This window comes from Rhinatrema bivittatum, chromosome 3, assembly GCF_901001135.1.
Source record: "Rhinatrema bivittatum chromosome 3, aRhiBiv1.1, whole genome shotgun sequence".
In the NCBI taxonomy this organism is placed as follows: domain Eukaryota; kingdom Metazoa; phylum Chordata; class Amphibia; order Gymnophiona; family Rhinatrematidae; genus Rhinatrema; species Rhinatrema bivittatum.
The window spans coordinates 579,370,766-579,384,934 of record NC_042617.1 but is presented as its reverse complement, the minus strand read 5'-3'; the positions used below and the strand labels follow the sequence as shown (position 1 = coordinate 579,384,934).

At 44.0% G+C, this 14,169-nt stretch overlaps 1 long non-coding RNA gene across 1 annotated transcript in view; it reads left to right on the top strand.

The window, feature by feature from the left end:
• The window catches only part of LOC115088392, an 83,161-nt gene extending 71,917 nt beyond the window's left edge, over positions 1 to 11,244 (top strand). Inside the window, exon 3 of the long non-coding RNA XR_003855767.1 lies at positions 11,021 to 11,244. This is a non-coding gene — a long non-coding RNA (uncharacterized LOC115088392). The remainder of the gene's footprint in view (positions 1 to 11,020) is intronic.
• Positions 11,245 to 14,169: the final 2,925 nt, after the last annotated feature.

The following is a 14,169-nucleotide window of genomic DNA, read 5'->3' as shown; positions in this document are numbered from 1 at the left end:
TGGCCTTTATAGGCGGCGTTAATTTGAGTGAAAGCGAGGACAGCGGACATTCTGTTCTTTTCAGCAGCCCCGTAAAATCCACTGTTGTGTGAGAAAGCCTAGCAAATTGTCTGGTTACTGTCTTCCGCTTACTGTTGCCATAAGAGCCTGATGATGATTCACGCCAGAACAAGCAAAATATTTACGCTGTCTTACTTGTGCATTTAGAGCATGCAACGTTGCTTACAGTGCTGTAAAATGAGCTGCTGGGCCCGGCGTTTTCAGGCTGAATCCGGGGAGATGGGTTAAGGTTTTTCAGCAAGGTTGACGTAGAAAGAGGGAGAAGGAACTTGGGCACTAATATTTATCAAGTGGTTTTTTTTTTTTTTCCAGCTAAAATCTGAATAGAAGACTTTTCATGACCTAAGCGATGTGTCTTTAATGAAAAAATAATAAGCTTTTCTAAATGCAGTTGAATCTTGACAATTCAGAAGATAATCACAATCTACCTGTCTCTGTGATTCTTCTTTTAACTTGGAGTTTGCTACCAGGCCGAAGCCTTTACTGGGATTTTTTTTGCGATTGATATTCTATTGTTTGCATGACACAGAGTGAAAATCAGCTCTGGAGATTTTAATTCCGTAACCCAGAATAGATTAAACTTCTTATATTTTGTAATCAGCGGTAGATCAATGCACTATAAAAAGTGCTGAGAAACTGGGTATCATACGATGGCTGGAATAATCACTGAATCTTTCCACTTAATAAGCAATGATGTTCACAATTCATCCACAAGGGCTCAAATCATCCAATATTGTGACTAAGAAAAATTTTCAGAAGAAAGACACGTGACCAGTTTGGGGATCAAAATAATTGCATCCCAAATTAAAAACCATGCATCTCAGAGGCCTTGTATAAAACATCATATACCCTCACTATTTCACATTTTGGATAGGCTCCAGCTGAAAGTTGTGAAATACATTATCCAGCTTCATTGTAATATGCACAAAACTCATTATCCCTTTTTGTATATGAGAAGTGGCTCTGCTGATGCCGCAGTGCAGACCTGGGTGGTTGAAATATTTGGAAATACATGGGATGCTCAGTAATGTCCATGTAAACTAAGGCCAAGAATTCATCGCACTGCGTCACCGAAATATGCTCAGAAGTCAAACACCAGAGGGCTGAATGGGGGAAAAGGAAATATGAGGAAAAAAAAATCTGAAATCTTAACAATGTTATTGGAAAATGCACTCTTATGTTTAGATTGGTGTGACAGAGTCTGTTTTACAGAAGTCAGAGAAAGTTCTGGCCACATTCAAATCTACTCCAAAACCTTACAGGTCAATTTTAAAAGTCCCGCCCGCACCGAAACCGCGCCCAAGTCGGGCCGGCGTGCGTCGAGCGGATTTTGAAAGGCGCCCGAGTGCACGCGTATCCCCCAGCTACGCCCACCAAATCCGGAAAAGGGGAGAGCAATGGGCAGGGCCTGGGTGGGGCACGGGCGTTCCTAGATTTGGAAATGAAACCAGCGTGTAAGTATTCACGTGCGCGAGTGCGCGCCGGGGGTCCCTTACCGCATAACGTTGATTCCGCTATGGATGGTGTGTGAGTAATAAAAAAAAACAAAAAACAAACGAGGCTTAGTCATCAGGGTTTGAAGGTAGGGGCTTAACCGGGTAAAAGGGAAGCTAATTAACTAGAGGGGTTAGGAAGTCCTATCCTTTACACAGGCAAACTGGGAATGAACTGGGAAAACTGGTAATTGCCTCGGCGCGCGTCTACTAAAATCCCCCTACTTACATGGTAGGGGCAGCATCTGCACGCGTGCATCCATTATAAACTTTGGCGCACGTGCGGGAAGCCCGTTTTATATCGTGTGTGCGTACACGCTCGAATGTTATAAAATGGCTGCGTCCCTCGGTGCGAGCCAGCGTAGGCACGTACACGTGCACCCGCACGCTTGTTTTAAAATTGACCTTTACGTATGTCTCATGGCACTTGGGAAATGAGAAGAGGTCGTAGCGGTAGTGGAATGTTAAAAAGGCAGCATTTCTATGTGTGACCCCACCTTTTGGTGGGGGGGGCCATCGCTGGAGACTGCAGAAATGGGGACTAGTGCTACTGAAGCCTTGGAATGGGGTTCAGTCCACCACGGTACCCCAACTGGGGGCCAGATGAGAGGGGAGACTTCCACAAACACAATGCACAGATCTCTTAATTAGTCCCAAAAGGATAGAATTTATTGTAAAGTCCCAAAAATAACAATTCAGGCCGATACACAAAAACGCACGGGAGAGCAGGCGAGCGCCCACTCTCCCAGCGCCCGCACAGGCCACTTTCCTGGGCGCGCGATTCAGGAGGGTGGCCTATGCAAATTAGGGCCCGTGGTAAAAAGAGGCGCTAGGGACACTAGCGCGTCCCTAGCGCCTCCTTTTTGAAGGGATCGGCGGCTGTCAGCGGGTTTGACGGCCGACGCTCAATTTTGCCGGCGTCAGTTCTCAAACCCGCTGACAGCCACGGGTTCGGAAAACGGAAGACGGCAAAATTGAGCGTCCGGTTTTCAAGCCGCGGGCCGATTTTAAATTTTTAAATTTTTTATTTTTTTTACTTTTGGGGCCTCCGACTTAATATCGCTATGAGGGTGAACAGAAAAGCAGTTTTTTCTGCTTTTCTGTACACTTCCCCGGTGCCGGCAGAAATTAATTCCAGCCTTTGGGCAGGCGTTAATTTCTGAAAGTAAAATGTGCGGCTTGGCTGCACATTTTACTTTCTGTATCGTGCGGGAATAACGAATAGGGCCATCAACATGCATGTTGAGGGCAGTATTAGTTTCGGGGGGGGGGGGGGGGGGGTTGGACGTGCGTTTTCCATGCGCTATTACCTCTTACTGTTTAAGGGGTAAAGCTAGCTTGTCAAACGCGCGTCCAAACGCGGGCTAACAGTGTGCTCCACTGTACTGTATCGGCCCAAATGGTAGGAAATCTGCTCCTCAAACTTGACTCATAGCAACAAAAAAGAAATCAGAGAAAGCAATCAGAATTTGGATTACTGTCACTTGCAGTCTCTTTGAATAACGACTCCCTCACTCTAAGTAATTGCTTGTCAGATTTTAAAGCTCTCTTTTACAAGGACCCCAAAGGCCTAGGAACCCTGCATTAGATGAGGTACCTTCTCCAACCACAGTTAGAACAATCCCTCCTTCCCTTGGGGAAAATCTGAACTTCTGGATGACACACACCAGCGGTCTTGATCACTTTAAAACACCCTCCTCCTCTCATCCAGGGGTCCTGAGTTAGGAGGCCCCACATACCTCCCTTCTTCCTCCATTTACATCTCTCCTTATCTCCTGTGCTTCGTGGAAAGCACTTTTATAGCAAAGCCCACCTCATCCCCTTTGGTGGGAACGATACCTCCCCATCTCTCAGCACTAAAAACACACCTCACGTCAACGCCCCATAAATCCATCTTTCACAGGAAGGAACCTTGTACCTTATAGAGGCCCCCTGTCCTCTCCACATGACCTCCCTTAAGGAGGAGAACAATATCTAGAACTTTCTGGTTACCTATGTGTTCCCTGCTCACCTACAGTTAGACACAGAGCACGGACTCTCACCATAGAGAGGAGCCATTAACTGTACATTTGATGACAGTGAGCTCTTTGACCAAGTGAATCACCCTGCTGACAAATACAGTGCGACTGCGACCTTTTCCCTTCACTAGCTCGGTCTGGGCAGGCAGCCAGGATGTTTACAATCCCAGCTGATCTTCAGATCCCAACCTTGGACCGGCAGGAGGACTGGTGAGGCACAGTATCTGTAAGGTAGTCACTCTTATCATCGCAAGGACCTTAAAGAAAAGTTGTATGTATTTATTTTATTGCAGTAATTTATATTCTGCCTGATTTTCAGAAATACTTGTTCTAGGCGGATTACAGAATTATCCCTTTAGGACTCGTGTGCTATGCAACATCTTGGAATCACTGCACTTTTGTGGAAGAGATCGTCTACCTTCTCTTTGTACAATCGTTACTGTCTCCTGGATCTCTCTCATATTTAGACAGAGAGAGAGAGAGAGAGAGAATATATATTGTTTAATGTATCATCAGCTAAGATCATTTATTGATTTATTACCTATGGATGTTAAGTTGGAACTGTTATAAATGTCCCATTAAATGCACTTCTGGAACAGTCAGACGGCAGCAAAGTGATTTATATAAAAGGCTACTGCCTGAATAGTTACTACATTCACATGGAACGCATGGGAATAAGAAAGTAGTTGTGCTGCTGCCGCTGGTGGCTATGAATTGAATTCCATAACTTTAGACCAATGAATGAACTCTGATCAGATTCCCTTGTCAACAGCCCCCCCCCCCCCCCCACGGAAACTGTTCTACCCAAGGAAACTGTAGCTCCGAGGCCTCTGCCTCCCACAGCGGTGATAAAACTAATGAATTGCTCACTGAACTACACATATAAGCCATGAAACACAAAACCATCATGCACAGAGTAAGGGTATACAAAGTAAGTCATATACTCTCCTGACCTATTTGTCAGTCCTTTAAACAAATATTATATGCTCTCATCTTCAGCAAATGTGTGACTCGATCACAGGACATTTAAAATCCTTTTCAGCACTGCCCTGTTGGTCATACCTTGGGCTTTCATAATATGCTGTTAACTTAGTTTTCACGAGTTGCTTGAATGTTTTCTAGAGACGGAAGCTGCAGAGCCTGCAGGTCTGATCATGAGGGAACAAAATCCATTCCCCCATTTCTGCAGCTTGTGCTATTGTGAGGACCACAGGACTTATCATGAGAACATAAGAACATGCCATACTGGGTCAGAGCAAGGATCCATCAAGCCCAGCATCCTGTTTCCAACAGTGGCCAATCCAGGATAGTCTTCTGACCAATCCTCCATAAGTGCTTTTCTGCTCAAAAAAAAAACAGAAAAGATGTCTAGGAAGTGCAACAAATCAAGGGAAAAAATTGGAAACTTTACTAATGCTCATAACTTGAGCAATAAAATCCCGGACCTGCAGGCCCTAATGGTAGAAGCGGGCTTGGACATTGTTGCTGTTATGGGGACAGGGCTCACGGATTCCCATGATTGGGATACGGCCTTACAGGGCTATAACTTGTTAAGGAAGGACTGAGAGGACAGAAAAGGGGAGGAGTAGCTCTTTATGTCAAAAACAATATCCAAGCAACTGAACTGCAAGGAAGGTGGGGTAGAGAAGAAGCATTATGGGCCGTCCTAAAAAAAAATGACGGGGCATCCATTTTTACTGGCGCAGTTTACAGGTTTCCCACTCAAAAGGAAGAACTAGACAGGGATTTGGTCGAAGACATCCAAAAGATGGGAAAGAAAGGAGAAGTGTTGGTTATTGGAGATTTTAATCTGCTGGACGTAGACTGGAAAATTCCTTCTGCGGAAACTACCAGTAGTAGAGAGATAGTGGATGCCCAGCAAGGGGCTCTGTTCAAACAAATGGTAATGGAACCCACAAGGGAGGGAGTTATATTCGACCTAGTGCTCACCAACGGGGATAATGTCTCTAATGTCTGGGTGGGTGCCCACCTCAGCACTAGTGATCATCAAACGGATACGCAGAAGTCGCACGAAGACCTGAGTTTTGAATTTCAAAAATATGGACTTGTTGAAATGGGGATGTACCTGGAGGTAGAACTAAAAGACTGGGAGAAAATAGGCAAGGTGGAACAACAGTGGGCCAAACTAAAAGGAGCAATTACAAAGGCAACAAATCTATACGTTAGAAAAGTAAACAAAAGCAAGAGAAATAAGAAACCGATCTAGTTCTCAGAGGAGGTGACATAAAATAAAAGCAAAAAGAACAGCATTCAAGAAATATAAAAGATCCCAAAAAGAGGAGTACAAGGAAGAATATCTGGTGAAACTGAGGGAGATGAAGAAAGAAATCAAGAAAGCAAAACGTCAGGCAGAAGAAAGGTCGCAAAGATTGCAAATAAAGAAAGAAAGCGAGATGACAAAACATTTTCAGATACATCAGAGAAAGGAGAAAGGTCTGAAGTGGTAGAGTGAAATTGAAAGGTGACTGATCAATATGAGGAGAGAGACGAAGAAATGGCTGAAATATTAAATGAATACTTCAGTTTGGTGTTCACTAAAGAAGATCCTGAAGAAGGACCATTGCTAGTTAACAAGAAAATGGAGGGGAGTAACAAAACTCTGTTTTCAGAAGAGAATGTATGGGAAGAGCTAGGAAAACTGAAAGTGGACAAGGCCATTGGGCCGGATGAGGCACATCCCAGAATACTTAGGGAGCTCAGGGATGTGCTGGTGGGTCCACTGAAGGACCTGTTCAATAGATCCCTAGAAAAGGGAGTGTTCCGAGTGATTGGAGAAGAGCGGTGATGGTCCCGCTTCAAAAGAGTGGGAGCAGAGAAGAGGATGCAAACTACAGGCCTGTTAGCCTCACCTTGGTGGTGGTAAAATTAATGCAGACTCTGCTGAAGGAAAGGATAGTGAACTATCTACAGTCAGGAGGATTGCTAGATCCCAGCAGCATGGATTCACCAGGGCAAAGTCCTCTCAGATAAATCTAATTGATTTTTTTGATTGGGTGACTAAAGAATTGGATCGAGGAAGAGCACTTGATGTGAACTACTTGGATTTCAGCAAAACTTTTGATAGGGTCTCACATAGGAGGCTTGAGAATAAAATGAGAAGCTTGGGAGTGACTGCCAAGGTGGTGGCATGGATTACAAACTGGTTGACTGATAGAAGACAGTGTGTAATGGTAAACGGAACCTACTCTGAAGAGAGTATGGTTGTAAGCAGAGTGCCACAAGGATCGGTGTTGGGACCAGTCCTGTTCAATATCTTTGTGAGCAACATAGCATAAGGGATAGAAGGTAAAGTTTGTCTATTTGTGGATGATATTAAGATCTGCAACAGAGTTGACACGCTGGAAGGAGTAGAGAGAATGAGACATGATTTAAGGAAGCTGGAAGAGTGGTCGAAGATATGGCACCTGGAATTCAATGCCAAGAAGTGCAGAGTCATGCATATGGGGTGTGGTAATCCAAAAGAGCATATGGGGTGTGGTAATCCAAAAGAGTTTATGATTGGGGGGGGGGGAGGGCTGTTGTGCATGGAGCAAGAGAGGGAACCTTGGGTTGATAGTGGCTAAAGATCTGAAGATGGCGAAGCAATGTGACAAGGCGATAGCTATAGCCAGATGAATGCTGGGCTGCATAGAGAGGAGGAATAACCAGTAAGAAAAAGGAGGTGATAATCCCCTTGTACAGGTCCTTGGTGGGGCCTCACCTGGAGTATTGTGTTCAGTTCTGGAGACCTTATCTCAAAGGAGACAGAGATAGGATGGAGGTTGTCCAGAGAAGGGTGACAAAATGACTTATGTAGAGAGGTTGAAGGATCTAAATATGTATACCCTGGAGGAGAGGAGGTGCAGGGGAGATGTGATAGACCTTCAGATACCTGAAAGGTTTTAATGATGCACAAACTTTTTCTGTTGGAAAGAGATCAATAGAACTAGGGGTCAAGTAATGAAACTCCAGGGAGGACGACTCAGAACCAACGTCAGGACATTTTTCTTCACAGAGAGGGTGGTGGATGCCTGGAATGCCCTTCTGGAAGAGGTGGTGAGGACAAAAACAGTGAAAGATTTCAAAGGGGCATGGGATAAACCCTGTGGATCCTTAAAGGCTAGAGGATGGAAATAAAGAAAAGAGTGCATGGGGAAATGTGCTGGAGTGGCGGTTATTACCCTAAACCAATAAGCCTTCCTGCCAATAAACAACTCCATTATTGCTCTGTGCTTTAACAGCAAGGGGAAAAGAGAAAAAGGGGAATTAGATTTGGACAGCAACCAACAAGGACATTGAATTTTACAGTCTGAGAAAAAAAGTAACTTGCTGATGCAGCTGTTACTACCCTTGACCAATAAGCCTGCTACTTTTGATGCAATTACAACATTGCTCTCTGTTTTAACGGCAGGAGGTAACGGGGAATTGGACTCGGACATCAACCAACAAGGGCCCCGATTTTGATGGTTTGGGAAACTAAGAGTAGGGGTCACCTGTACGGCACGGCAGATGCTAGCATAGGCTTGCTGGGCAGACTGGATGGACCCGTTGGTCCTTTTCTGCCATCATGTTCTATGTTTCTAAGCCTCTCTCTGTGGTGATAGGTGAAGGATCAACCTGCTGTGAGGGGGGGGGAGGGGAGGGGAGGAGAGAAAGATAGGAATTCTGGGCACTGTGGGCAGGGGGATAGAGAGAACAGGGTAGAATAGACTGGTACCAGGCAAAGAGTGTGTGTGGCGGGGGGCGGGGGTGAGGAGATATGGATAGACTGTGCTACCGTGCTGTAGTCGCTGCCACCACTGCTGAAGGAGGAAGTGCTGTGCCAGAGCTGCCATCAAGGGGAGGGGGGAAACGCCAGTTTCCGTTTTTGCACCGAGTGCCAGTTCGTTTAGAGCCAGCGCTGTTTAGGAATGATTTTTCAAAGGGGTTTCGCATGTAAAAATAGCCTCTATGCACATAAGTAGCACGAACGTGTATCTATGCTTCTTTATAAACCTAGAGAATATGAACATACTTGCAGTGTGGTGCGTACATTTTACTGGGGGGGGGGGGGGGAAAGGGGCAGTCTAGGAGTTTTCCAGGGTGCGATTCAGATGTAGATACACAAGTTGCTATTTTATGAGGTACATACACATATATTAGCAAACGTTTACTAATGCATCTGCTAATGGACTCGTGCAACTGAAATCGGATTTGCCTTTTGACTGCCATTTTTGGGTGGGAGGTCTGGTGATGTGGTGGGGATTCAGGGGTGAAGTACTAGAGGGTCTAGGCCAGGGGTGGGCAATTCCGGTCCTTGAGGGCTGCAAACCAGTCGGGTTTTCAGTATATCCTTAGGGGCGGATTTTAAGAGCCCTGCTCGCGTAAATCCGCCCGGATTTACGCGAGCAGGGCCCTGCGCGCCGGTGCGCCTATGTTCAATAGGCCTACCGGCGCGCGCAGAGCCCCGGGACTTGCGTAAGTCCCGGGGTTTTCCGAGGGGGACATGTCGGGGGCGGGGCCGAGCGGCATGCCATTTTCAGGGCGGGACGCAGCGTTTCGGGGGCGGGCCCAGGAGCGTGGTTTCGGCCCGGGGCGGTCCAGGGGCGTGGCCGCGCCCTCCGGAACCACCCCCGGGTTGTGTCTAGGCGCGCCAGCGGCCCGCTGGCACGCGGGGATTTACTTCTCCCTCTGGGAGGCATAAATCCCCCAACAAAGGTAGGGGGGGGATTTAGACAGGGCCGGGGGGTGGGTAGCGAATTCCCTCCGAGGCCGCTCCGATTTTGGAGCAGCCTCGGAGGGAACGGAGGTAGGCTGCGCGGCTCGGTGCGCGCCGGCTACACGGAATCGGTAGCCTTGCGCGCGCCGATCCAGGATTTTAGCGGCTACGCGCGGATACGCGCGTATCTACTAAAATCCCGCGTACTTTTGTTGGCGCCTGGAGCGCCAACAAAAGTACGCCAACGCGCCGTTTTTGAAAATCTACCCCTTAATGAATATGCATGAGAGAGACCTGCATACACACTGCCTCAGTTGTTTGCAAATCTATTTCATGCATATTCATTAGGGGTATCCTGAAAACTCGACTGGTTTGCAACCCTCGAGGACCGGACTTGCCCATCCCTGGTCTAGGCGAACTGGAGAAAGACTGGCTGAATTGGTAGAGGTATTGACAAACTGTGAGTCCAAGTATATGCAGGTATTTTCAGAATAATGTGCATACTTTATAAAATACCTGCCTGTGTGTTAAAATCAGGGTTATTAGGTAAACATGTTATATAGCTTTTCGCACCTAAAATATATACATGTACGTTCATCTTGTAACAAGATAACATGTATGTTCATCTTGTAACAAGATAACATGTATGTTATCTTGTTACAATGTAAAAATAGGGCAGTTCTCGCCCTATTCAACCTGTTATCTGGAAACCGATGTGATATCTCGATCGAATGTCGGTATACAAAAGAAATAAATAAATAATAAATAAATAAATAAATTGGACGTATACATGTTTGCGACAACATACACATGTATTTTTGGAGCAGAAATATGGGTTATTTTACACACTCAAATCGTGTACCATGGGCAGTTTTGAAAGTTGACCTCCGTATGGTATGAAATCAAAATAGTGCACACTACATGGGATTTAGCACACACTAAAAAAAATTGTGTGTACAATAAATCAAAATGGAATGAAAAATGAAAAAAAGAACACAAAAACCAAAACAAAAAAAAATCTTTTTTTTTGGCTGCACACAAATCTACCCTAACTGCTTGAATGGAGTAATAGATTTTATTTTATTTATTTAAATAATTTATATACCGGAGGTTCCTGTATAATATACATATCACCCCGGTTTACAAGGAACAGTAACTATCGCTACATTTAGTGGTTTACATAGAACAGAATTAAAAAACGAAGTTTTTACATTGAACAAACGAAGTAAACAAGTTTTTACATTGAAGAAATTAATCGAAGTAAGCAAATAGTGTATAATATTTTGTATAATATTTTGTATAATTTTGTATAATATTTGTATATTATATTTTGTATAATATTTTGTATAATATTTGTATATAATATTTTGTATAATATTTGTATATTATATTTTGTATAATTTTGTATAATATTTTGGTCATTTACTATGTATTACTGTGGTAGGGTTTGGGGGTTTCCATCTGCCATTTGGTGTTGTGCATACACACGTGCTCATTAGCATTTTATAAGCATTTCTTTCCTTGTTTGCCATACAGTCATAATTGTTTGGTTACAACTTTGACACATTTACAAATATTTTCTGGTATCCTTGTGTTGTGCTTTTCTATGATATCATTCCTTGCTTTGGCGACGCCCATTATCAAGCAGCTTTGTTTTTTCCTTCTCTGTTGGTTTGATGTTTACCATGTCCCTTCTCCTTGATTGGATAGGTATAAGTAATTGATACCTTGTGGTGTTTATTTTTTTTCAGCCACACAGCATTCAGCGAATGCGACTGAAGGATCATCAGTAGACCTCAGAACAGCTGTGGGAGGCCAGAAGCTCCCCAGTAGCAACATTAGCCAAGAAGGCAAGGAAAGGCCCAGCCATAAGCCACTCCTCGCATCACATCGTCAGCCTGCGAGAAGGCACCTAAGGGTGTAGCTTTATTTCTTTAGATGTTCTGTTCTATAAAGTCATATTCTTGTGATGTCAGTTCATGTATGAACTGTTTTGTGTTGTGATGTATATGCATTGGAAGAAATGAATGTGGATTTCTTGTTGCAGCTGTTGTGTATGTGATGTAAAGGAAGAATTTGTATGAATTATGAGTGCATTATTGCCTATAATAGTGCTACATATTATGATGTCATCAGTGTAGGTTAAGTCTTACTTCCTAATGTGGCTGAGCAGTGTGCTAGTATTGTCCTGGGAATATATAAATGCTTAGATATGTCTTTTGTGTTTGAACAGCTGAGAAGTATAAAATATGTGTAAGAGTGCATTCATATAGAAAATATGGATACTGCAAGCATGTGAGGTGTAACTGAATCACTTAAAGCGAGAAAGGTTACAGGTCTCTCAGGACTGACTATAACTAGAGATGTGTGTTCATTTTTTCTGAATTAGACAATTTCAATGACAAAATTGTCTAATTCGCATGGTTCGGGGGCAATGAAAACCGAACAGAATTATTCCGAAATTTCGCATTAGCACGCATTAACTCCCGTTAATGCGTGCTAACCACAGTCAGCGCGCACTAACATTTTAAATGTTAACATTTTCGGGGGCCCACAAAAAAAAACCCCAAGCCGCAAGAAAAACGAAATTTCCCACGGGGGCCCAAAAATGAAGCCCGAACTGAACCCCCCTCCCCCCCCTCCCCGTGCACAACTCTAACTATAACAATGAGGATAAGAGAGATGGCCTGCCTTTTGTGGATAAGATTTAAGCTATTTAAGGGTTTGGGGTTTTTTCGCATTAGACAAATATAACCAACACTGAAAATATAAAAAAGAATGTGAACATTTTTGGGTGGCATATGTTAGAGTTAAAAACGTTTTTACGCAGATAGCTTTCTAATTGCTCCCCATTTTTTTTTTTTTTGGAAGTACCAAAACTGCTCCCACAGGAAGTAATGGGAACTGCATGACTGTGGAAGTTCTCGAGCCTAGATTTATCCCAGCCTTGAGCCAGATTAAATACAATAAATCTATAGTAATTACATGTGAAGGATACCAGAGATGAAAAATAGGGGTGTATATGTTTGACTGAATGGAGGATTGTGGGCAGTTTTGTGGTGCAACGGAAGGTTTTATTGGAGCATCTATGGTAGTTGTTCTTCCTGTGTCCTTGGAATACCTGTTTTTTTTCAGGTTGCGATGACTATCTCATGACTATCTCTTTTTATGGCAATTGGCTATATGGCACTTTCCAAATGCATTTTCTACTATTGGGCTTCCAGAGGCCAAGGCTAATTTATGAATGGGATCATTAATCATCCTCATGCCTTGGCTAGGATCAGTTGAAAGTTTCAGCATTATTGGATGAACTATGTCCTATGACTACAGACTAGACACAGACAATGCAATTGAAATCAGCAGAGCTGCTTATGGTCACCCACTAATGTTTTTCGTTTCGGGCGATGGCACGGGAGCACTGTTTATCCACTCTCAAGCTCTTCAAAACTCATAGTGAGTAAAACTACACTCAAAAGCACTGATTCTCTCCACTGCTAAAAAGAGACACAAGAACTTCAAAATGTTTGCAGTCTAATCTGAGCTACCCACAAACGTTTTGCTCATTCGCTGAACTTGCTTAGATTTTCCCTGGATTGGCTGGGGAAAAGGCAGTGCATGTGTTTATTTATTTGATTTATAGTAACACTTTTCCCTCGGTGGATCCAAAAATTCCATCAAAATTGAGTCAAGACGAAATTCTCCCGTGATAAACTCCATCCTCAAATTATTTGCTCATCTCTGTTCCCAACAATTGTTTGAAAGTCTTGAAGGTATCACACAGATCTGTGCAGTGCAGGTGCAGGTGCAGGCAGTGTTCCCTACACGTGGAACATCGGAAAAGGAGTGTATGAGCCAACATCGTTCATAGTAATGAGGAGAATCAACAGCATTTATGAAGCACGCATATGCACTCCTTGGGGCACACCTTATCTCTTTTTATTTATTTATGTTTTTTTTTATGAGCAGAAAGAAAAACACAAGAGCTACCCTTTGCATCGATTGCATTATGTTTGTCCTTTGACACAAAAAGGGTTTGTTTTATTTTTTTGATTTACTATTTTACAGGGACCCAGAGAGGTGAATTTGAAGCAACTCCCAAAGAAGTTCTCTAGAAACCCTCTGCATGTTAACTGTAGCATTTTAGGTAAAGAATGAACATAATAAAGAAGACAAAATTTACTTTTGAGAGCACTAAATTATAAGGTGGTAGTTAGCAGGATTAAAAAAGAGGAGGGCATGGGCATCAGCTCTGTGGGTGCTGTGGGAGCTTGTGAACTCCCAATATCAAGCAAAGTCCTTCACTGCAGGGCTGGCGTGTCCCGATAGGTGAACTAGGCGGTCGTGTAGGGCGCCAGCCTTTAGGGGGCGACAAAGAGCAGGCATGTGGGGCCGCAAGCGGAGTTCATCCCACTCATGGCCGATAGGAGTAGAGTCTCAGCAGGCCATGAGCGGCGCCTCTTTGTGTGTCTGTGCGTATGAGAGAGATTGTGTGTGCACGAGAGAGCATGGAGTGAAAGAGAGGGAGGGAGCCTGTGCAAGGGTGCATGTGTGAATGAGACAAGGAACCTAAGGAGGCCTATCTGAGTGAATGAGATTGGAGCCGGAGCTGAGCGTGAGAAGCTTTGCCTAGGGTGCCTGATACTCTTGCACCAGCCCTGGGTCCACTGTGTCTAGAGGCCGTCAATTTGTGTTGAGTTTAGCATCCCCCAATCATTCTGAGAAGCTGGCACCTAAGGGAGAGGGTCCTGCAGGATCTGAGGTGACAGCGAAGAACATAAAAAGAAACTTGGAATGACTGAATCCTTAATTCTTCACGAGTATTCTTTAATACAATCCAATCCCAAAGTAACCGAAAACAATTATTTCCTGAAGGAAACAAAAAAAATAAGAGGCACTTTAG